The following is a 24,172-nucleotide window of genomic DNA, read 5'->3' as shown; positions in this document are numbered from 1 at the left end:
TCGCCCCAGGCGAGGCCGCGACAAGGCTGCGAGCAGCTAGGAATTTGTAATGCTTTATGTCTTGAGAGGCAGGCACGCACCCGCCTGTCTCGAGACAGAGCAACAGGTTTGCCGCTCGCTTCTGCGCCGAACCATCTTCGGCCGTGCCCGAGGGCAGCCTGGCCTTCCCCGCCTGGCCTTTCCCAGCGCCTTGCCTTGCGTTTCCTTTGCCCCTGCCTTGCCTTTCCTCCTGCCTTTCCAGGAAATCTGTAAAAGAGAAAATAGGCTTTTGCTGGCCGCTGACATGTGAAAGGCTGCTCATTAAGCCAACAGCTCATCAGATGGATGGAATTTCCTGCACGCTATCCGCAGATCGCTAGCGTTGTTTATCTCCTCTCGCGGCGCTGATATTCGCCGTGTGCGTTGTCGTCGTCGAAGGTTTTGCTCCTATTTCACTAATTAAGGAAAATAGAAAGCGTGTTTGCTATTGCTGAAACCTCAGCTTTTTGGGGGGGTTTGGTAGGGCCTCTGGGGCCATTTTATTTTCGAGCCGAGCACACCCTGCCTCCCCCAGCGAAGGAAGTAGCCAATGTGAAATTCTTTTGATATCTTGTGATGTAGCAGTGGTCAAACATTTCCTGTTCAACATTTTTTCCAATGTATTTGTGGTTCTTTCCCAGGAACAAATGTTCAGGATTTTGGTGGACTGGGCTTTACTAGACGCTTCAGGCAAAGCTGATAAATGCGTCCACCTCGGAGCGGGGCGGCCGACGTGACCGCACTCGCTCCGAGCATCCAAATGGGCTTTTTAGGAAATAACCCCGCGTGTGCTTTCCCGCTCAGTGTAAATTTCTTAAATGAAACACATCTTTCCTCATTCTCACTGGTCTCTCCCTAATAACTACTGCTCTGTGTTGAGGTGAAATTTAACACTAGAATATTAGTTTTATTCCAGCTAATTATGTTACTGCTCATGAACCCTTGGATTTAGGGTTGGTCTGTTTCTAGTTATCCTGCCAAGTTTTTTACTTGACGGAGGGGGTCTGTTTCATACTACTTGGCCTCCCAACCTTTGTAACCCCTGGTTTCCTCTCTTTTCTGAATCCCAAGTTTATGTTCTCCCCTTCTGTGAAAAGATTGAAAGCTTGCTCAAGTACAAACTGACCAAAAAGCAGTAGTAATTTTTAGTAGATCTTTTCTTAGCAAAATATTTTTGCTGAAAAATAAGGTAAATGCAGTTGTGACTGCTGATAGAAAGGAATCCAACTATTAATAAAAAGCAGAGAGGGGTTTTGAAACAGGGCTTCCACTGTTACAATGGAGACACTTTCTATTACTTTATTTAGTGCAACACCTGTGGCTGCTCACATTGCTCGTGGCTGAAATAGTCCAGGTCTATGCAGAAAAAAATACTGCCGTTTCATTAACTTATTTGTACTTTATGTCAGTGCTGGAGCGAGGGCCGGGCTCACGGGGACCAGGCTTGCGGGGGGGCCCGGGAGCAGAGCTGGCGTGGGACGGATGGGACCTGGTGAACAGGGGTCCCCTGCTGGGACTGCTCGGAGGATGCTCGGACGACCCCAAATCCCACGAGCCGTGAGCGAGCGATCGCTTGCGTGACCCACGCGCCACGAGTGGGGTCCGTGTGCGTGCCCGCCCCGAGCGTCCCGGCTGGTGCCCGTGTTGTGGATGCTTTGCTGCGTGTGCACCCCGCGCCCAGGACCCCGCTGCCTCCTGGCATGGCTCTGCCTACAGCTGGAGCTCTAGGCGGAGGGGAAAGTGGAGTTAAAAGCACAGCAGATGATAGAAGAGAAACCTCTTAGGTATCTGTACACTCAGATTGTCCCAGGAAATATCCTTGAATGATTAAACTTCCCTAGTTGAACCTCTTTGTGTTCCTGCTTTCTATAAAAGAGATGCTCGGTGTTTTCAAAGTCAGATATTGCTGCTTAAATTGAAATGAGAATATGTGATCTGAGTTTTGGCTGCTCCCTGTGTGTCCAGACCTCTGGCCCGCTCCTGCTGCCATTCATGCCTCAGAAAATGATCTGCTGCCTTCTGCTGATAGCCATGCAATTAGTGTCCACCTCCCTCCTAAGGACAACCACGTTACCTCGGTGGGGTGTAAGTAAATAGATGTATTTCCTAAATCTCATGGTTTCTTTCTGCCAACCACCATTCCCATTAGGTTTTAGTCTCTGGTCTCCCCATGCTCATACAGACTGCGGCTTTGTGTATTGTGCCTAAAAGCTGTAATTGTCCATTCTACATGAAATGCTGCCGAAAAGGATCTGAATGTACCATCCTCGTAGTCGGGCTGTGAGAGGTGTAGGGGAGTGTTTACGCAAAAAGAACTAATTCTTTCTTTTAAATACTGGGAGCAAGAGGGATTCAAATTTAAATACCAGGAGCAAGAGGGATTCAAATGCGTATCATAGCTGTTAGATTCTAATCGCTCTGAGCATAAGAGGACCAGCCAATGGTGCTTTATTTGTTTTTGGATGAAAGTGGATTTTGAGCATATTCAGGAAGTTTTAAAAAGGCAAACAGGACTCAGGTGCTTACAGGCTTTAAATGGGCCTCCTTGGACTCTCCTCTTGGTTTCCATAAAAGTTAACTCCTGAGATTTATCTTGGAAATAGAACGACGTGTCTAACAAAATAATTTACTTTCTGCTTGATAAATATATAGACAGTAAAACACTGCTAAGCTGGTCATTGAAATTAGGGGCAGGAAATGGGATTCCCGTGTTTTGACACCGTAGTGAAAGAGCTTCTGAATCCAAAGCGTGGGAAAAAGTTGCTTTGGCTCTTTATTACTGCTTTTCTATAGGCAAGATGATTTTTAACAAACAGGTTTAATCACAAGAAAACAATACAGACTTACTTGAGCTAAATTAAAGCATGTTTAAAAATTATATATATATCCAGCACTTAAACTCAATTTATTGTCTTGACCAACATAATTCAGCGATACGCACTTCTTTTAGCTCATATTTCAATATGAGTTTTATTGGCCTTTTATAGCCCTGCTCAATTCAAACCAGAACGTGCTGGGGCTTTCCCAGCCCTGACTCCTCTGGGTCCAATTCTGTTTTTCTTCTTCAAGATCTGATTCTGCTCCCATTGTATTCTAGGACAAAACCTCCAGTAATGTCAGGAAACCAACAGCCTTTATTCCCACTGAGGCTGGTGGGAAGCAGAGCTGGGTAAGAATTGCCAGGTTCTTCTGTTTTCTTAAACTAAACAATCCAGGCTCCTTTGGTTCCCTCTCGTAGACGGTCTGTCCGAGTAACGCTATTGTGAACCTGTTCCAGTCTGAATTTTATTCGACGTGGGTGACTCAGTCGCATGTAGCGTCCCGGAGATCCCAGCAACGTGTTGTGTAATAGAGTGAACAATCTCCTGGCTTAATTCATCCGAGATACGCTTTGGCCCTTATCAAGGTGTGCCTCATTGATACCATGTAGTCATTCCTAATCACCGCTCCGTGAGACTTTCTTAATCCTAAAGGGTGAAGGACGAGTTTCAGGTTTGTAACAGATAACTTGCTGTTTTTATTATTAAATGTCAAACAATTTCTACCCTTTTTGTTTACACACCCCTACTTTCTGTGATAAAATCACTAATGAAAGCATTTAACAAGAACAGTGGGAAGACTGACCTATAGAAAAGCCCATTAATAATCTTCCTTCAACCCATGCCACTGGCCCTTTCCTTCCAATAACAACTTCTTGACGTTTCCAGACAAGCTGGGAGATAACTGAAAATCATGTAAGAGAAGATCTGGAATAAACGCAAGGGTTGCATAGTCTTCAGCATCGATTTGCAAAGCCAAGTGAGCAGTAAGCTTATATTGCAAGCTTTTATAAGTGAGAAAAGCCCCACCGGACCTGACAATCTTCCTAACAAACAAAAACGCCTTGAGGTTTCCTTAAAGAGGCTAATGAAGAAAAGACTGCCTTGCTGGAAATGCAACGTACATACATTATTGCTTTGCAAAGTGATTTTATATTAGAAGGTCACACAAAAACTGTTCACCTGCAAGTGAGGAGCACTTCTCCTTTTGTTCCACATGACGTGCAAAATTTCACCTTCAACTTTGAAATCTTTTACTATAACTGAAGGAACACAAAGATTTGACCGTCCTCTCTGTCCGGTGGCTTTCTCTGCATAGTCCTTCTTCCCATGAATTTAAAATAGTTTGCTTCCAAAATGTAAAATCACACTGAATTCAAGTAAAGTGACAGCATGCACTGGTTCATTACATTATGTGTCAGAGTAAATCAGTGGTCCCCCAGCTCCTTTTTGTTAGAGATCTCCTCTGCGATGGCTTGGCAGATTGGCACTGCTTCTGTCTATCTATCTCCCGTGTCACCTTGCTTCCTACTCACGTACAATTACACTCTACATAGGAGCTGCTTTTGCCACTTGCTCTGGTTTAGGTCCCTGCAATACCAAAGAGAAGCTGCTTCGCTTTTAGGGCACCAGCCACGGATGTGTCCTTGAATCTCTTTTACAGCTCTCCTCTGATCTCTATCATTCCCTCTACCAAGAAGAGGAGGAGAAAATATGTAATTTGGGGGTTGCTCTGGGTTAGCAGTGTTATGAGTTGTGCATACAATGTCTGCATTTTTCATCTGAGGATTGCTGAAAAGAATTGGGAGCGTGAGACAAAACAAATGACTAAACTATTAAAATATCTGCACTCTTTTAGGTTACTTACGCGTGAAGATGGATGGGCTTGAAGTTTCTCTGAAGACCTTACCCTTACGTAAAACTTTATCTAGCTGTGTATAACCTTTGCTATGGCTTCTTATATGAAATTCATTTATTTTGAAAAAAGTTAATGACTTCCTTTGGCTGTAATTTTTGCCGCCGTTTCTGCCATCCGATGTGCAAGCTCTGCTATGGATTCGGTAAAGGCAGACCTGTTCACAGCTGAGAACATTATCTCACCCAGCTGACTTGCCATGAGTTTCCTTATCGTATGCTGTCACGCTGTATTGAAGGCTGAACGTTGCTTTGCATTTGAAGCCTTTAGGATTAACATTGACAAGGAGGGGGAAAAGGGCTCAGGGGAAGTTTGTTTGATGCCTCTCGTGGTGAGGATCCGATGCCTACGGCAATAGGCTTCTACTTGTTTTGGGGATTTTATTTGATAAGACCCTCCCAGGACTTTAGAGGTCACGATTAATTTGCACGCGTTGGTGGATGAGGATCTGCTGAGTTGCATTTTTTGTTCGTAGCAAAGTCGGAGGCTGTGGATCCCTTTCCCCTCCCACAACACTCCAGCGCTGACGTACGGTCGCGGCAGAGTACGATGCGCTTCACGCTGATGAGATGCCGGTCCCGGCTGGAACAAAGGGACGTGTCCACGGGGCGAGGCGGGACGCCGAGGCTGGGCTCCGGCTCCCCGGCCCCTCGAGCTTCATTCAGCAGCAGCGTCTCGCGGCCGCTTTGTTTATTTGTTCAGCGATTACGTGTATGAGCTTCCAGAATTTATGAGATCAGAGGTCAAGTGAAAGGTCACAGTTCACAGGTCAAGTGAGAGGCTAAAATTTGTGAAACCAAGGAAATGACAGGACAGTGCCAAGTGAAAGGTCAAAAGTCAAGTGAAAGGTTCAGCGTGGATGAAAGCGAGCAGCCTGTGTGCCGGCCGGACCACACACCCAAGCAGGCCCATACCAACGTCCTCAGCATCAAAATGCGGCTGAAATTTCATTCCCTGGCATAGACCCGGGACAGGAGATGGGCTGAGCAGGCCCAGGTCGCCCAGATCAGGCTCCAGCGCTGGCTGCGGTGGTGCAGTTTGAGGTTGATTGCGGTCGATTCGATCTTGGGCTTGAATAGGTATTGACGGCGATGAATTTTGAGCTTTTCTCACAAAATTTCCACCAGGCTGTGACAAGTCAGAGTCAGATCCTCTCCTCTTGCCAATAGTTCTAGTTTTATTTCTCTAGTATGAGTCAGTGCCAGCTCGGCCTCCTCACCTCTTCCACTTCTGCTGCCATATTTGCATGCAAAATCATTCTTGTACACATGTAAACCAGATCAATCGAGATGACCGTTCCACATTTGAACACTGTTGCATCAGAGAACAATAATTTCCATTTGATTCTCATTTCGGCGTGCTTTCCTAACAGCAGCTCGAGCCAGCAGGGCACACGCTCGCTTCAGGCTCCTGGTTTGTCCCTTAGGGATCTGTAATTGTATGTGCAAAGCTTTCCTATCTGGTTTGAATTTTTTTCTGTTTTTTATTTATAAAAAAAAATGTTGGTCAAGACATCAGTCCATCTAAAATAGCTACTTTTAGCCTCACCACTGTTTTGAGAGGACTTTTGTCCTGTTTGTGTTTCAAAGAGTCAAGAAATTTGTAGTATCCTCATGAGCTGCAAGAAAGAAAAAATACAAGGAAAAGTGATGTCACCCTTCCTTTCCTCCAGTCACCCCTTTCTTCAGAAAGACTTCAAACAAAACAATGAAGTCCAGTTTGTAACACAGGACATTAACCAGTTAGCAGAACAAAGTTAGTATTGGCACACCTTGTAATGGCGTAAAGGATTGTTACAATAATTAGTCTCCATATTAAAAAAAATGAGGCCTTCTTTCCCTTCCTAAACTGCTTCCTTGCTCTCATGATAAGCCACGGTCCCTGCTGACATGAATCCTGGAATTTGCCTTCTCAACAGAAGACAACTCAACAGTTGTCTTCTGTTGAGTTAGGTCCCTGAGAAGGGGACTCATGTCCTGGTCAGAAAAAGAGAGGAGAAACAACTGTTAATTGGGACAGTAGGGGAATGCAAATCAGTGCTTTAGTTCCTAGAGTTGGTAGTCCTCAAAATGTTTTATCTTGCCTACACCATTTACAACCTTTCTAGACTCGATTTCAACCTCCCAATGTTTGTCCAGCTTTCCAAACCCCCTCAGAAAACGTGGGATGTGGAGTGAAACATTGTGTCTTTGATGAGAGAGATCAAGATCTTGATGCCAACCCATGTCTACTCACAGCCTTCCTAAAAAATTGACATTTATGCTGACTAAGAGCAAAAAGAGGTTCAAAACTGCAAGAGGCCACCAGCTGGTCTTTGATTTAAACTCAGGTCCACAGAAGGATTTAAGTGCTGCGGCACTGAGGTCTTCAACATCTAATTATTAAGCACCTAGCTTCAGCAATAGCTTTCCCGTAGCTATGCAGGAGTAATCTACTCCTTTGAGCAAAGTGGCCCACCTCCCCCAGACCCTCCTAGGTACCCCATTTGGGGTTGGCAAAGCCACCATGCTATACCCATCTACCTTCACCATCAGGGACCACAATGATGCATGTGACATCTTAAATGCCTCTCCTCTGCCTCCCAGTAGAGAGGTATAGGATGACATTGGTTTCAAACACTTTGATTATATTAATTTCATGTTTGTTCCATGCGGAACAGAGTCATCTGCTGGCTGGTATTCCCCTGCTCCAGATTACACGGAGTGTTCCTTATTCTTAAGAGCGGCTGTCTCGTTAGGAATCACAGTGAATCACATCACTGTTCTCATTTGCTGCATGTTTGTTATCTGCCTCGCGTGGTTCCCAGCAGTGTGGGGACAGTTTGTTGAGTGGGATGTTAATACCATTTATTTTGTCAAGCCTAACTAGGGGTATAAAATTCCTAGTCAAAATTCTGTCGCGTTCTCTGGGCGCTGGTAAATGAGTATCTCCTTACAACTGTTTTCTTTCTAGCAGAAAAGTATAACTTGGTGTATTCACGTAGGAGTGTTCAGTGTTCTCTGGGAAATGGGACTGACAAAGAACCCTCTGAAGTCATCTAAGGCCAAATTCTTTCCACAGAAATCTGTATGTATGGGACCCGCTGAACTTGCACATGTATATCTGAGGGCAGATTTTGACCCTAGGTAAGCAAACAGCTACAACCAAAGAGTTGTTTACTTTTCCTAAGTTTTGCCTTTCCTGGGTATTAATATTACTCTCATAAATTTTGTTGAGCTACGCTTTCAAAAGTTAAGACTCCAGGCCCCAGAGGATGAAATACAGCAGCCCAATTACACACAACCAGAGTCAGGCTCTAAAAGACAGGAGTTTTTGAAAGACATGAACAATATTTAGAGAGCTGGTTAATATTAATTCCTCTGGGAACTATAAGTCTGGCCATTAATAGGCTTAGAGTGATAAAAATGGCAATATGGTGTGCACGTATAGATGATATTGTCAAAAAGAAGCAATTAGTAGCACAGAAAGCATACGCACATATGGCGAGCAGGTTGAAATGAGAAATACTGCCAGCAATATGATAACAGAGTTAATGGCAAAAGAAGAAGGAAACAGTAGCGCAATTTGTTCCTCACCTAAACAGAGCTAAGATTTTTTTCATCCAAACAGATTTTCTTTCTTTAAGATTTTTTTCACCCAAACAGATTTTCTTTCTCCAATATTTTCTCATCGAAACAGATTTTCTTTCTCATTCTCTCTGGCTATTGCTAAGGTCCTGAGTCAAGACATCAGACAAATGCTTCTTGTCTACCTTCCTTACATGTATTTGACTGAGACCAGAGAATGTGATTATTTGCTGGAGGATCTCTCAGAAATTGGGGTTGAAAGCCACGATCTGAGTCTCTCCGGAGTCAGTAGAAATACTGGCGACGGCATCCCAATCTGAAACGTGTCCCCTCCCCAGATCTAACTTGTCAAGAGTTTTAAATTGGCCAAATATTATGTTCCCTACCAACTCTTCTAATCTTGGCAGAGGAGCATTTGAGCCCAGATTTGCAGAGGAGCATGTGAGCCCAGATTTGCAGACTAACGGGCTCTAACGTCATGATTTCAGTGTTGTTTCAAGCAGGTACCAAACAGCTGGAGGGTGCTGCTTACAGAACAGGAGAGCCCGTTCTGATGTTACAGATAATGGACTGACTTATCTTCCAAGTGCGTCCGATGCCTTGTATGCTTTCATCTTGATCTCATTATGCTCTTTGAGGGTTAAAAACTAGGAGTTTACTTAAATGCTTACTTACAGCTAAAATGCTCTCTGTGTCCTTGGGGGGGGGGGGAAGAAAAAGAGTTATCATAAACATAGCCCCGCCAGCCTTTGAGCTGAGCGAGAGCTTTTGCATTTGGGCTTTGGAAAGGTATACACCTGTCACTCTAAAACGGAGCAGATGGGTTATAATCTTATCTGCTCGCCCTAGATTTGTTGTCAGAAGGAAGTGAGGTAAAGGCAAGTGGTAAACGCCATGCGCTTTATCTGCAATGTGGGCTATGCTTTTCCCTCAATGCATTGACTAAAGAAACTCGTGAACGGGAACATTTTGATGTCCCCCGAACAATTGTGTCCTCAATTCTTATCTTACGTTGTTGAACGAATAATTGATATTATAGGAACAAAAGACCCTGAAAACAAACTGGCCTGTCTTATGGTTTCTTGTAAGTTGAAATGCTATTTTGAATACTTTTCTCATTCTTACTAGTATGCTTTGGCCTGTTCGCTACGCTGACTGCTAGTGAAAAACACTAGCATTTGTGAAATATTTTGGCAAGACCGCTACCTAAGATAGTGCCCTTCTCTTCCTTTGGACGTACTTCATGAGAAAAACCCGTGCAACCTGTGTTATTGCTGGTAAATAATGACTTTTTATTAGTATTGCCTGCTGCTCTGTCCTATTTCATTGCTCTCTTTCTTTTCATCCTACTAATTATTTAGAGGTTATCGCACAGATCGTAGCAATTGAATAATATACATCTAATATAAAGAAGCCTCTACAGCAGATACCTTCTCTTGACGCTTTTGCCTCTGGAATTTTCCGATCGTGCATACGCTATGTGAAAACTACTTGTGCTTTCCTTAAGATTTTGCCTTCTAAAAATTGCGCATAACTTTAGAGATCCAGGTCTGATTGTAGGGTCAGCAAAGGAAAGGGTAATCACTCAAGCTTCAGTGGGCCTAATCACTCCCTGTGGAGTGATAATTATTGTCCTTCACCACACTTAGACTGCAAGCAGTGTCTGCTCTGTCACATAGCTTTACTTACTTCCTGCCCTCTATTAGGATATTAAATCCTCCAACTGGCAAACCCGTTTGACTCTCTAGAATAAAAAAACATCAAAAAAAAGATGCTGTCCATTGAAGCAGAACGTTGAGATATTCACAGAATAAAATGCAGCACCTTATATATCATGCGCTAAGCGAAGCATCAGGAAAGTTTCCAGCATGAAAACCACTGAAAGCTATGTCAAATATGGGCATTTATCATTTGTATTTAGAAAACAGGAAATTATTTGGCCCATCTCGTCCTGACTGGAATGTAGAAGACGAATCTGGGACCGTGGAGTGTAATTATTTGCAACTCAGAATATGAAAACCTGCACACCACTACTGAAAGCAGGCCAAGAAATAGCTAAAATATCAAAATGATCTGTAAAGGAACAGAAGGTGCCAAAAGGTTGAGAGCTTGTTAAAAACTGACCTGCGCTTAAGGGCTTCATAGAAAATTTAGAAAGGATTGGAATCAGTTTGGAGGAGTTAGGGGAAAATATAAAACCATTTCCCAGCTTGGCAATTGGAAAAGACTGGATTAAGCTGGAATTTGTATTTTTTATCTACTGGAAATATTAGATATCACATTGGTATGTTTATTTTCTAATTTCAGTAATGTAAGAATGGCAGTAGTATCCCACAAGCTGGGAATGCTTGCACGCTGGAGGTGATGCTGCTCATATCCCAAGAATTTGCTGTCTCTTAGTTTTTGGGGCTAATCTAAGGGCCACCAGAGTCAACAGGAGTCTTTCAGTGGGATTTGGATCAAACTCTTTAGTTCTATGTTTACATAATTAGAAAAATCTTATGTCGGGAGCAGTTCAATAATGGGCGAGCTCAAGCCAAGGTTTTCATAAATCCTTTCTACTGCCTATTTACAGAAGATATTTCTCCCTCCAGTCCCAGCTCCACTTCTGGCATTTTGCTCCATCCTACAACGTTTAGGTTGTCTGATGTCTCCAGGACCTGCAGAATCAGTCTCCCAGCTGCTGAAACTGGCTCCCAAGAAAACGCTTGTTGTGGTTTGCTCGTAGCATGCTTTGGAAAGAGAGCAAATAGCAGACTTGAGGACTGGAGCTGGTATATTACAAAAATATCGATTATACTTTCCAAAGATCTCACAGCTGTGAAACAGTCTTGACATGGCACGATAGAAGAGGTGCCACCTCGCAAGGATGCAGTTATGGTTGCTGATATGAGCAGATGCTGGAGTAGTCCTGGAGATTTTCATGCTTGAGTCAGGAACTGAAAACCTATTAAAAGGTTTAGGGTGGAATTTGCTTTTGGGAAAAAGGCAATGAGAACTGTTAGGAAACGCACCAAAAGTTTTAAAAATGGATGCCTAAAGTTAGGTTCCTATGCATATTTAGGGTTCTGAATAAGTTTCGTCTGATTTTAAAAAAATGCTGGCTCTGGGGATCAACATGCCCAATTAAGAACTCTTCCCACCACATTTTAACGAAAAAGTAAAACTTAAAAACTAGAGGATGTCTTTCACAAAGAAGCATCCATAAGAGAAAGACTTACTCAGCAATGCAACTGCTAGAACTGCAAAATGACCTTAGGAATCCACGTACTGCAAGTAAATATTTATTGCCGTTAAATGGTTGGCCCCAAAAGCAAGCATTTATATTTTGGCTAACCATGTGGAAACTGAGTTCACGCACATGTTGTCAGCCATAGGCCCTGCACCACATCATTAATCTGCGATAAGTATTTGGGAGGAAGAGGCTGGGTGTGTGGGAGGCTGGTGCGCTTGGTCCCGCAGTGTGAAGGGGAAGATCATGGAATAACAGAAACATAGAGTGGGTGTCACGAAAAACGAGCCACTTACCTCCAGCAGCGGTGAAATTTATAGTAAAGTTCCTCTTCTTTTTCTACCCTGCATGAAAGGAATGCTGCGATAGAGATAAATATTATGTTTTGTACAAATATCTGCTTTCGTGGCACTCGCTGTAACACTTTAATTAGTATGTCCTCCTCTGAAGGACCAGAGCAACACCTCCTAAAAAACTTCAGCTATTTCCTCACCGCCTTTTCCCTCGTTATTCACGTACTTATGGGATATTCTTTTAGTTCCGACATTAATTGATAAGCCTCACGCATGTATTATCATAGATGACTTTAAAAGTGTAATAGAGTTTTTGAGGTCATTTCACCTGACTGTGAGACCGTTGATTACCACCTTTTCATGAGCAGCTGGAAGAACCAATACCACTGGCAAAATCAATGAGTGTGGATTTAAAAAAAAAAAAAAAAAAAAAAAGTGAAAGAATTGTACTAAAATCATCTTGACCTTTTGGAGTTTCTTTGTAATTTTTAGGAATTTGACTCAAAATTGATTTAATCGGAGGTTACCATTTTCCAGAAGCCAAAAATGTATCTGCAAAGTGCGAAATTACTTTTGTTCTGAGTTAAAGCAATTTTTTGTATTATCCAGAAAAAAAACATGCCATTTTAGCAGAAGACTATGTAGAGTATGCATTTATCGTTTAAGGGATTTTAAAGATGGTGACTGTAGGCTGCAGTCTGAGGAAAATGGAAGAGAACAGTTTTGCATTTCCCCATATGTATCAATACTAACATATTTATGGATTGCAGCTTTTGTTTTATAGAAGTGTTAGGGCTGAACCCAAGTCGGCCAGTACAATAAGAATCAAGAGCCGTGCACATAAGCAGCGCTCTCTATATGCTGTCCAAAGCTCTTTGGTATTTATGGTAGACTCAACTGGGTGAATGAGGGATACAATATTAAATTTAAAGTTGAGTTTTCCTGCGCCACTACTACTTTTTCTTTTCTGGTTGGTATTGTGACCATGTACTAATTTCCGTGGGTATCTGTTCTCTATCATTAGTAAGTCTTTCTGGTGTTTTAAAACCTATTTCCCATGAATTCCTCATCATAATGAGTATTTTAGAAACTGATTTTTTTGTGACCAAAAATCATTATTATTTGCTCATACAAAACCTATTAAGGATTCCTTACATGACAGACCACCGCTATGAGAAGAAGGGTTTTTTCCGAGCTACCGCAGCAGAAGTATTTGCACAATTGTTAATAATCTGTTGGTGTGTAATCTGCCATTTGCAGCAGCTCTTTCTCCATCAGCCTGAGTTATTAACGCTGCCTGTTGGCCAAGGCAAACACTCTTCCAAACATCTCCGGAGGCCTAATTCAGGCTTTTCTAACCTCTCCATTTTGGAGTTGAGAATTTTCAGTGGTTTAATCCGACACAAAATAAAAGCAGTGAAAGGGCTTGCGCTCGTTTCGGTGAGAACTAACTCTGGCCCTAACCCCATACAATAATTATTTCCTAGTTTTTCCTAGCGAGGGCCTTGCAGATTGCCCCACATGATCAATACTTGCTACGAAGAACGAGTTCAGGGATGGAAAGTTGCAATCTGAGATGATTTATTCGTTGCCATTGTGATTGGTTAGGGATAAAAGCTGGTGGAATACAAACCCCTTCTGAGTCTTAACTACAGTGCTGAACGCTATAATTATTTAAAAAAATACATATCCTGACTCTGCTTAGAAGCCTGTTTGCTATAATTCACCCCTGTGTTAATAGCCTCCTAACATATATGAATGTATGCTAAAATGGGTTTTAAACGACTAGATTTATGGCTTGGCAGACTGGTAAATGCACAATTATAGTTCATAATAGGTAGGTATCTGCTGTCCCTTGATTTTTCTCTTGTTCTATTTCCTTCCAGAGTGATGTCATTAGACATTACGCGGATGACTAATAGTCCTAAGGAATGACATTCACGTGCCAGAATGCCACATTTCGGTGTTCCCGTACGGGCTCCGGCACCGACCGCCGTAAGATGGCAAAAACACCCTAAGCATTTCTGCTACAGCAAATCCTCAGCCTCGCCAAAGCTGTGGTGGATCAGCAGCACAGAGGCTATTCAGCTAGGAAAAAAAAAAAAAAAAAAAAGATAAAACCACAAAAGCTGTTTAGGAGCTCTGAATATCTTTTTAATCAGATTGCTGGGAGTGCGTTTGGACTTGTATCTATTCATTCTGCGGTGACGGAAGTAAAGGAACTATCCAGTGAGCTATCTGGTTTTCCCAGAATTGTTTGTACTGCTGACCTTTATATCTACTCATTTATCCTAATTGTTTTTAGCTGTTTGAGGAAGAATCTCAGATGAGAAAAGCAACTCAATATGTATCAGAGATCCTATCTGCTACAACTTTTGTTTTAATTTAAAGCAGACCCAGCATCATTTTGTGCGCCAGTTGCAGAGTACCAAAGGCAGGAATTTGTTGTGGGATTTTTTAATAAAATCGTAGGCCCGAGACAGAGGTCCCTGGACACGGGGAGTGTGATCTGGGGGTGGGGTTGCTTATACGCCTCTTGCCCAAACGCATTTCCTGATGTTCTCCGGCTGGGGCAGCTTTTGAAGTGGTACTTTCTTGTGGGAGAGTGGGGAGCACCATTTTAGGGAGGTGGCCAAGCTGGCTCTGTCTGCTTTGCCTGAGTCCAAGATAGGAGAAATCCACTGCCAGAGTGTTATAGCGGGAAATCTGGCTCTCGACATCCATAAAACTCCCTCTCCAAGTGGAATTTCCCAGATTAAATGAGAATATTGAGTTTTCTCAGTATCCCTTGTTTGAAATTGGAGTTGGGCAGGCTTCACTTCTTCCGGGGGATGTATTAAATCTATAATAGTCGTGTTTTTCTTCCTCCTTCTATCAAATCCCGGTCTCTTGGAAGGGAGTGGGAGGCTTGTGACATATACAAAGTGTTTGCTGATGGTTAATAGAAAAGAATCTGGGTTATCCAATAAACATGCCCCAAATTGCGGGCTTGCAACTCGTAGGGAGCTCAGATTCAAACAGTAGCTCCAACTACTGCAAAGCGGTTGGGGAGTAAAATAGCAAACCGATACGTAAAAGCTCGCACTAAGTATCTCGCTTTGCTTCAGAATTCCTGCATTTGCTGCTAATGCAAGAAATAGCCTTTGAACTCTAATCTGGTGTCTCCAGAGTAGTTCCTAACCGAAGGCACTTCTTTCATCGTAACAGGGTGACAGTGATCCAGACTTGCAGAGCATTTGGTACAGTCCCAAAGCAAGATAATAAACAAGATAATACCGTAGGCTTTGCATTTCTGAGCATACCAGCCTTTTATAAAGACGTTTCAGGCATCCTGCCTCGCAACTTCTGCGTGACATAAAGAAGTATTAGTGTCATTGTCTTGCACGAAGAAATCCGTGTATCGTTGTTTTGCATACAAGGAAAAAGGAAACACGGCATTTTTGTGACTTTCCCTCGGTTTGCGCGTTAAGCTGCCGGCAGAACTATTTCTTCAGCTTTTTTGAGGAGAGAGCAAAGTGTATGTTTCTACACTGCTGCAAAGCAATCACCTGTAAGGAATATTTTACCTGTTTAGACGATCACGTTAGCCAGTGGTTATTGTCACCAGGGGTGACCATGAAGTAAAATATTGGTCTTAACCACCTAGGATTTAGGAGAGCTGGACATTTCTAATACTTAGTTGAATTCGCCTTGAAGCATCATAAAATATCATGATGCAACCCAGCTTTTCTTTCTATCTTCACTTGTAAACAGTTTGTTTGCCTCGGTTCAGGTAGCAGCCATCTCCTCTTGCTCTTGGCGAGGCTTGGGCTGTCCGCTGGAGCCCTTGGCTGCCGGAGCCCTTGGCTGCCGGAGCCCCGGCTCTGCTGCCCCTGTGCATCCGCTGCAGAGCTCCTGAGAAGCTGCTCAGCTGCACCCTGGCGTGACCCTGTGCTGGAGATTAAGTAACGGGCAACCTGGGAAAAATACTGAGATTTTAAAGAATTCTACAAGAGCCCCCCCATTAGTTTTATGCAATGCCAACGATGTTTTTCTGGCCCTTTTAAAGGGGTGCAGCCTTTCTGCTTTCATTAAAAAGATGTTGCGATCTCACTGTTTAGTTGGGTAAGACACAGTTCCTCCATAATAGCATTAATTTTTTATTCAGTTTTTATGTGTCCTCAACTTGGTTATGAAGACAATAATTTAATTTGAAAAACCTTCTTTTTTTTTTTTCGGCTTCAGCAGTGCTACTGAATGTGGGTGTAGATAAATGACCACAAGAAAACTTCACAAAATTAGTGTTTACACATAATCTGGCAATGAGCTATAATTTGATTGGTAAAAAAATCATTTTGTGTACCTCTGCCCCTATTCTGCTGGATAATGAAAATTTATATCTATGTTTCAGACATCTGGGGAGGATGTGACAGCTTTGGGGCTGAATGAAAGATTATGCCACAGTGACCCCTGTCAGCATTTCCTCACGGACTGGTTACCCGAAACCCAGCGGCAGTTAGGCTACTTCTTTTTTCTTTTCTTTTTTTCTTTTTTTCTTTTTTTCTTTTTTTCTTTTTTTCTTTTTTTCTTTTTTTCTTTTTTTCTTTTTTTCTTTTTTTCTTTTTTTCTTTTTTTCTTTTTTTCTTTTTTTCTTTTTTTCTTTTTTTCTTTTTTTCTTTTTTCTTTTTTCTTTTTTTCTTTTTTCTTTTTTTCTTTTTTTCTTTTTTCTTTTTTTCTCTTTTTCTCTTTTTTCTTCTTCTTTCTTCTTTCTTCTTTCTTCTTTCTTCTTTCTTCTTTCTTCTTCTTTCTTCTTCTTTCTTCTTCTTTCTTCTTCTTTCTTCTTCTTTCTTCTTCTTTCTTCTTTTATTCTTTTTTTCTTTTTTCACCAGAGCAGACTCTCATTTTATTTTGGAAGGTTAATGACACTGTAAATCTAATAGGCCATTTTAGTGCCATCATGTGGGTATTAAAAGTCACATGAGTGGTCGGGATCCCATATGGAGTGTTTTGGGATTGTCTCACATAGGAATGGCAAGGTTCTTATATGGCTGTAAGAGCTGAGTGTGTTTTCAATTACTTTCTAGGACAGAGCTGCTTTGAAATTAATTTAAAATCTTTGCCTATGGTTGTGTTTGCCACCTCTCTCAGATTTTCCTTAGTAAACGCTTGTGTATCAAATTCACCTTTGATTCTCTCTAGAGATAACCTATGCTGTTTAATTTATTTATGCCTCAGGACTACGAACAAACGTGTCTTTGTGCTCGAGGCGCAGAAACGGATCAGAGAAGGAGGATTTTTCCAAAGTCGGTGTATTCCCCTGTCTGTCCCAGTGCAGAGGTTTTCCGTGTTCTTTGTGCTCTATTTTCTGCCCGCAGGCCAGTCCCATGTACTACTATGGTAACATCCCTTAAAAGCCTCGATGCTTCCCAGTTGCACTGGGAGAGGCCTTTAAGGTCTTCTGGGATGTACATGGGCTCTGAAGGCAAGAAGGAAATGAAACAGATAGGTGGGAAACAAATAGAAAAATGGCAGCTAGAGGGTACTGAGAGCATCCCGTGGAGAGAGAGAAGGTGAGAGCATCCCGTGGAGAGAGAGGAGGTCTGATGACCCTGTTGGGAACTGCCGTGAGTCCAGATTTAGTGCAGATAAATGCAGACCCGGGTTCGCTCTTGTGTGCGTGGTTCAGTTACATAAAATACATCCAGATGTTTTCAAGAACTGACGGGTATTAATGAGGGATTTGGGTGCCAAGGCTCACCTTCAAAAATTGCGTTTCCCTCCTGCCAATGACAAGATATTGAGAGTACGGACATTTAAAATGTATTATGTTCATTCGATTGACACGGGCCTGTTCCAAAGTGTGGGGTTTTCTTCCCGAATGTCCATTTTTTTAAATCCCTTTGTCTGCCACAAAAGATTTCCACTGAGCTCCACCAAAATTTGTTTACTTTAGGAGGAGAGTCTCCTAAAGCATAAGGATGACATAGAGTTCAAAAATGCAAATGATGTCGTAACAGAGAACTCCCTCATGCATCATACGTTTGGATGTTTCGAAGAGCAGTGACTGTATCATTTCCCATGGACACAGCTCCAGGAAATGAATAATGCTCAGGAACAGTCAGAGACGAGCCTGCAAAGATTCACCCGCCTCCTTCACTCCTTTGTTTCTCCTCCTCCACTTTGCATTTGTTCTTCTAAAATATGTTTTTCTATGGGAAAAAACCACCTGAAGAGTTTGCAGCCTGGGGAATGGGATGGTTTCTGAGGTCCCCTGAGCTTTCCCACTTTTACTGCGCTCTCTCTTGTTTCCTATTTATGTGGGTGGGTGCACAACTGATGCACTGCAGGTCCAAAGGCGGACTGACTCCAGATCTCAAGCACTCCTGACCCGGGGGCTTCTGCACCACCTTTCCCCAAAAGCTGTGCCAGTTTGGGTGGTTATTTAGCAAAGACGCTGCTTGGAGGAGGCAATTTGTTTTTAACATGCTAACCCTTCTCTTCGTCTCTTGTAACTTTCTGTGTGCCTAAAGGGAGATAAACCCAGGCGTGTTCCACCAGCATGTGCTGGGGCTGCTGGTGAGTTCATCCACCAGGAAAGTCAGAATAAATGTCTTGCTGCTCATGCAGCTTAAGGTGCCTCCAGTAAGGCTGGCTTTACTTTCAGCCGACATCAATGAATGGCAAAGGTCCTCGTCTCGCGGTTATCAGGTCTCCAGCGGAGCATCCCGTGGCTCCCAGGGGCCCACGCAGCCGGATTTCCTTTCCAGAAAAAACAAAGAGTGGAGACATGGGATACATCCTGTGTCTTCCCTGATATACTGCAGGATCACCCACGTTAGACGTAGCCAAATAGCTCTTCAGCAAGACACGTGCATTCCAAAGTAAGAGACTTGATGGTCTCTGGGTTGTTGTGGAAGAAGGAACGATGCTCCCTTCTCTGGCAGCCTCTGGGGTGGCTCTGGTTCAACATCACCATAGCAATCTCATCCCTTCGTCTCTTCTGTCTGCTGTCCCAACAGCTCCTCTGCAGCTCTTAGCATCTGCTTTTCATGTTCACGCCTCATCGCCTGCCTGGGGGCTGCTGCCTCTGCCTCCAGAAGGTCCAAGAGCTACAGTGTGTGCGCTGAAAATGAACATGCCAGGGAGAGGTCCAGGTCATCGTGCTCTCTTGCCTTGATCCTACCCACAAATGCTCCCGAAGAGTCACATACTGTATTGCTCTAGTGGGTCTGCAGCGTAAGTGCTGCCAACGCTTAATTCTGTCTGTCTGTCATGCTGTGTGACGCTTAAATCTCGATCTGTGAGTGTAGTCCCAGCCTCGCTGAAGTCAATCAGAATGTTGATGGTATTTATGCTCGAAATCCTTGAAATATTTTTTCTATCCGGTACACGATGTCTATACTTCTCCAGTAGCGAGAGCAATGGTATCTCTTCACTTAGGCATTCCTGAAATCTTCTTAGTGGGCAGAAGTTTTCAGAGAAAGGACAAGTGGCAGCAGTAGCCACTGCCTCCCCACAGACCACATCTGTGACCTGAAAAAATTAGTAATATCTGTCATAAAACTGGTGTATTTGAGTGCTCATTTGTCGTTTTCTTTTTAAGCTTTTATTTCTGCAACCTCTTTCAGAATGACTATCCTTCACTTTCACATTCACAGCCTGTGGTACCAAATTTCATCTTAGCGTGACTTAAAATATTCACACTATCAGGTCCATAAGCATTATATCCACATTTTTTGAGGGGGGAAAAAAAAAATCCAAGTTATAAACCATAGAAAAATAGGGTTTATAATGAAAGTGCTGACAGCACCTTAACTGTCACTGGGCACTGCTATAAACAAGCATTATGTTTATGTGCAGGAGAGCAAATCCGTGCAGCGCTGGGCTTTACCAACTTTGGGGACCAGCAGCGCACACTTATACAACTTTATTTATTTGTTTTTTATGAGAAGACGCTGGATTGCAGTACTGCATCGCAGTATGCTGCTAATTACCTAGTACTCCGCTGATACGGTAACTGGTTTGCTCTATGCCTAGGTGGGTAAGTTGGAATTTGGAAAGCCATGGACGTGATCTAATTGCTCTCTTAAACTGCGGAACAATTAATTGTTCTGTAAGAAGTGATCTATTCCTCATTTTCATTTCTAAATCGGCTCTGGTGATGTGTTTTGCACCAGGAACCTGGCATATTAGGCAGTACTTAATGTTTCAACAATGCCCGTGAATTTAAATCTGTCATTTTAAACCGCTCCCATTGCTAATTTTATGATTGGGAAGGGAGTTTCTGCTCCTCTGCTAAGTGCTTGAGCCTAAGAAATCCTCGGGTGCTCTGAAGGCACTTGAAGTCAGCCCCTGCCGAGGTCAGGTCCATGAATATCCCTCAGCTCTTGGGGAAATCCACCCGTTCACTGACAGGCATCCCCCTCCCATGGTGGTCAGCAGAAGATGGAGTTGATGCTGGGCTGAGAGCCAACGTGAGGTTCCCCCGGTCCTCCAGCTGTTTCCACAGCTGGGGCTCTGCGAGATGTTTCCAGTGCAGCCAGTACCATCTCCTGACTGCGTATTTTGGGGCAAATATCTCCTGCTGGGGAAGGTGGGTGTCGTGTTCGGGTGCGAGCCTGGCCTGGAAAGCAAAACCATTTACAAACAGGTCATTGCCATCTCGCATTGTCAGAAGTGGCAGGAGGAGGAGAAATTTTAGGGAATCAAACCACCACACAGAGGTAAAGCTCATACTAAACAACACAAGGTGTACGGGGCAACTGAGTAATTCTGTATTTACATGTACGTTGCAGCAAATGCCCCATAATAACAACATTTTTTTTTTTTTTTTAGCTCTTTAGGTTTTGTGTTATGAGAAAGTATGAAACATAAATCACATGGAGCTACTCCTGGCCTTAAGCCTTCAGGATGCATTTGTTTGAAATCAAGAGCCAAATTCCCTGGATCGGAGTAAACTGTTAGGTGCCAACTGGGGCGAAATGCCAGCCTTTGAACTCCTGCACATTACGGCTGATGTGATCCATATGCAAGACTTGCGCCTTTCTCCAAAGTGGTTTCTTTTAATTGATTTAGCAAATTAACAATATTAGGCCTTCTGTAGGATAGAAAGTACATTACTCACCGTGCCCTTATATTACCCTGAAAGGAAATCTATTGTTCTTTTGTAATGAAATGGTATCACAAGGAAAAAAAAAGGTAGCAGTAGCAGGTAAAAGGAATCACATTCAGCTGTCAAGCATGTTTAATGAGGAATTTTAATTATGAGGCTGGAAATCAATGAGCATAACTTTAGCAATGAAGTCTTAAAGGGAAACTAAATTGCTTTCTATCTTGCAGAGTTTACTGAAGCAGTTTGAGCGGCTGCCAACCATCATTGTTCTGAGAAAAGGAACTTGAGGAAATTGCAAGTCACACTGTAGCGTTTATTGTAGGAATATTTAACAACAAAAAAGGAGGATTTCCATGGATTCATGTTTAATGGGTTCTTCCTAACTGATTCATCTCTGCCTTATGATTCGTAACGACCTTTGGTTTCACGTACTACACAAAATCTGTTCTTAGGAAAGCGTGAATGAAAGGCGATTGGTTGCACTGAAAATTGATAGTTTAGGATTCATAGGGGATAAACATTATCTTATTTGTTCCTTATTCTTTGAGAACCTGGGCTAAGAGGTTCTCATGGCATGAATATTCAATGGCATGAATATTCAATGCAGTGAGAACCTAAACCTCCAAAACCAGAGCTAAGGTAAGCAAATGATCTTCAGGTCTCTGTAACGTGGGGCTGTGTTTCATGACCGTGAGCTGTAGCAGTGTCTTCAGGATGCTGCTATAAAGTCACGTTGCTGTTTCCAGTGCGATTGAAACTTTTGTAGCTTTGTAACTGTACCGTAATGTTTTGTTTAAGCTAAAGCACACCAGGGAAGGGCAAATCCAGTGGCTACTGGAAAAAGGCCAGATCTAATGGCTACTGGAAAATGGTCCCCAACATACATCTCGGCAGCACCTGTGAGGCTGAGCTTAGCCATCCCAGCACAAAATCAAGCTCAACCTTTTCTCTAGCTCTTACTGGAGAAACTATAGGGCAGAATTAAGCCCAAATGCTTTGCAGTACCTACGGATGCGCGCACCACAAGAGGCAGCTTTGGAAAGCCATGTTTCCATCTCCGTTATAGGCATATTTTGGTTTCTCATTAAGCTATGAGAGGTGCAATTTATCAGCGTTAAATGAGTCATTCCTTCCGTTGCTGGTTTTTGCTGCTCTTTGGGGGTGCTGTATTGCTCCCCGCTGTCGTTTAAATCAAGGCACATCTCTGACTCCCCCGCTGTCCCTCGAAGCCCTACCACCACGTGGGTGCCCAGCATTTCAGCGCCCGTGCTTGGGGATTAATGGTCTGAATTAGCATTTGGATATTGCAGCAAAGGGTGTTCGACAAACCCTTAATGCAGGTAGGAGAGAAGTAGTTTTGAAACCAATCTAGTTGCCATTCCATAGGAAATCCAAGCCATAGATCACGGTTATTGGTATTTTAAAAGTGGCAGTGCCTGTTAAAGGCTGGCTATTCCCTAGAATATAGAGGTATTTGGGGCTGCAGTGGAGACACATTGGCAGCAGAGTGGAAGCTCTGAACTCACCTGCCAATGCTCTGCCTAGCTTAACTGCTATCAGTTGCTCACTTTCATGAGTCTGAAATTCATGCAGCCCCAAAAGAAAGATAAATAAGAACAAGTCAGTTTTCACCCTCCAGACACAGGCTGAGGAAATTATTTCAAATAAAATATATCATCTCAAGCAGGGGCAGATGAAATAGTTTTCTACTGAAGTTGTTCTCCCAGTTGACAGAACAAATTACCAAATTTCCTCCACTGGATATATTAAGTATCTTTTCTGAAATCATAATTACATTCAACTCTTTGGCAAAGATACCTAATTCTGTGTTTGTGGTAAGCTGTTTAGCAATGCCTAAAAATCTCCATGGTGGAAGATAAAGGTAGCTTGTGACCCAGCTACTGTTAAATACTGTGAATCAGATCTTTACCAGATACCTCGCTGATTTAATAATGATCTTCATGGCCTCAGTGGAGCTATAGTCGCTGATACAGGATGAGGCTTCATCAGTGCAGCAAACCCCCTTTCAGCTCAGTGGGAGCAGAGCCAGGCCCACAGTTTGTTCTTTACTACCGTTCACTGAAACCTAGGCCAGCTTTATTAAATAAGAAGTAATTTTAAAAGTCCTGTGTAGAACCTCTTCCAGGACCCTTCCAATCTGGTTTAAATAATTTTAGGGAAAAAAGCTCCTATATCTATGCTCCACCAACTGTACAGGTAGCAGCCAAGCTGGGATTAAATAATAATGGAGACGACATATAAAAGAGCAAAAAGGCATTAAAATACCTCTGCAAAAATTGAAGATATTCCCTAAAATCAAGTATATTAAATAGAAATTATTAGTGGTCGTCTTCACAGCTGAAAAGCTTTGAGTTTTGTCGCTCGTGACTGCGGAGCGGTTTCCAGCCCCGGGAGGATCCAGGTCTGCACGAGCCTGGCACAGGGGCTGTAGCACGGGGACCACGGGACCCGCTATGGGGCAAGGTCTGCAGGATGCCCCCGTGCCTGCGGGAGCCACCGGCTGGGTGAGTCCGGCATGGTTGGTACCACTTCCCCGGGCTCCCCGAGACGCTGATTTCGGAGGGGTATTTTGGTCCGTGCCCTGGGGAATAAGAGGGGGCTGCTCCCTTTGCATCATTAACCAAAGCATCGCTTCCAGCAGTCCTCTGGAGGGAACGCTGATGAGCAAATTTCCCAAATGAATTGGCTGGTTTAGCCTTGGTGCCCATAGCAGGGGATTAATTTTATTAAGGTCCATGGCATAACGTGCAATTCAAACAACAGAAGGATTCCTGGGGAGTTCAGAGCTTTCCTCTATCCCTTTTACTTTAAGGCAATTTAGGGTCGTCTGTTTATGGTACGCATACTTGCCTTTCTCTATCTCGTGTGGGAACCACTCACCTTGACTGTCAGTATATTTTTGATAAAATTGAGGTAGAGATGAAGCAGACTATATTCGATGAGAAATTCCCCCGCTGTATCTATAAATTCACTCTCTCATCTCCTGTGAGTGTTGAATGAGCCTTCAGGTGTCCGGCGCGATTTCTCTTATGGTGCTCCAAGAGGCCACATGAGATTGAGCGGGGGCTGCAAAGCCTGGAAAATTTTACAATGGTCAAAATTAAAGAAAATCCTGCTCGCCTCTCCCATGCCTTCACCCTTCAAAGGCAAGTGTGTTTTCTCATCACCGATGCATTTGATACTCCTGTATTTATAGTGAATATAGAAATTCATGTCA

The 24,172-nt window shown here is 43.1% G+C and overlaps 1 protein-coding gene across 6 annotated transcripts in view; it reads left to right on the top strand.

The window, feature by feature from the left end:
• Positions 1–24,172, top strand: part of MECOM (MDS1 and EVI1 complex locus) — a 349,885-nt gene that overhangs the window by 238,358 nt on the left and 87,355 nt on the right. The window lies entirely within an intron of this gene.

This window comes from Mycteria americana, chromosome 7 (genome assembly GCF_035582795.1).
Source record: "Mycteria americana isolate JAX WOST 10 ecotype Jacksonville Zoo and Gardens chromosome 7, USCA_MyAme_1.0, whole genome shotgun sequence".
Lineage (NCBI taxonomy): Eukaryota > Metazoa > Chordata > Aves > Ciconiiformes > Ciconiidae > Mycteria > Mycteria americana.
Note: the sequence above shows the minus strand (reverse complement) of the source record. Positions and strands in the feature narration are given on the sequence as shown.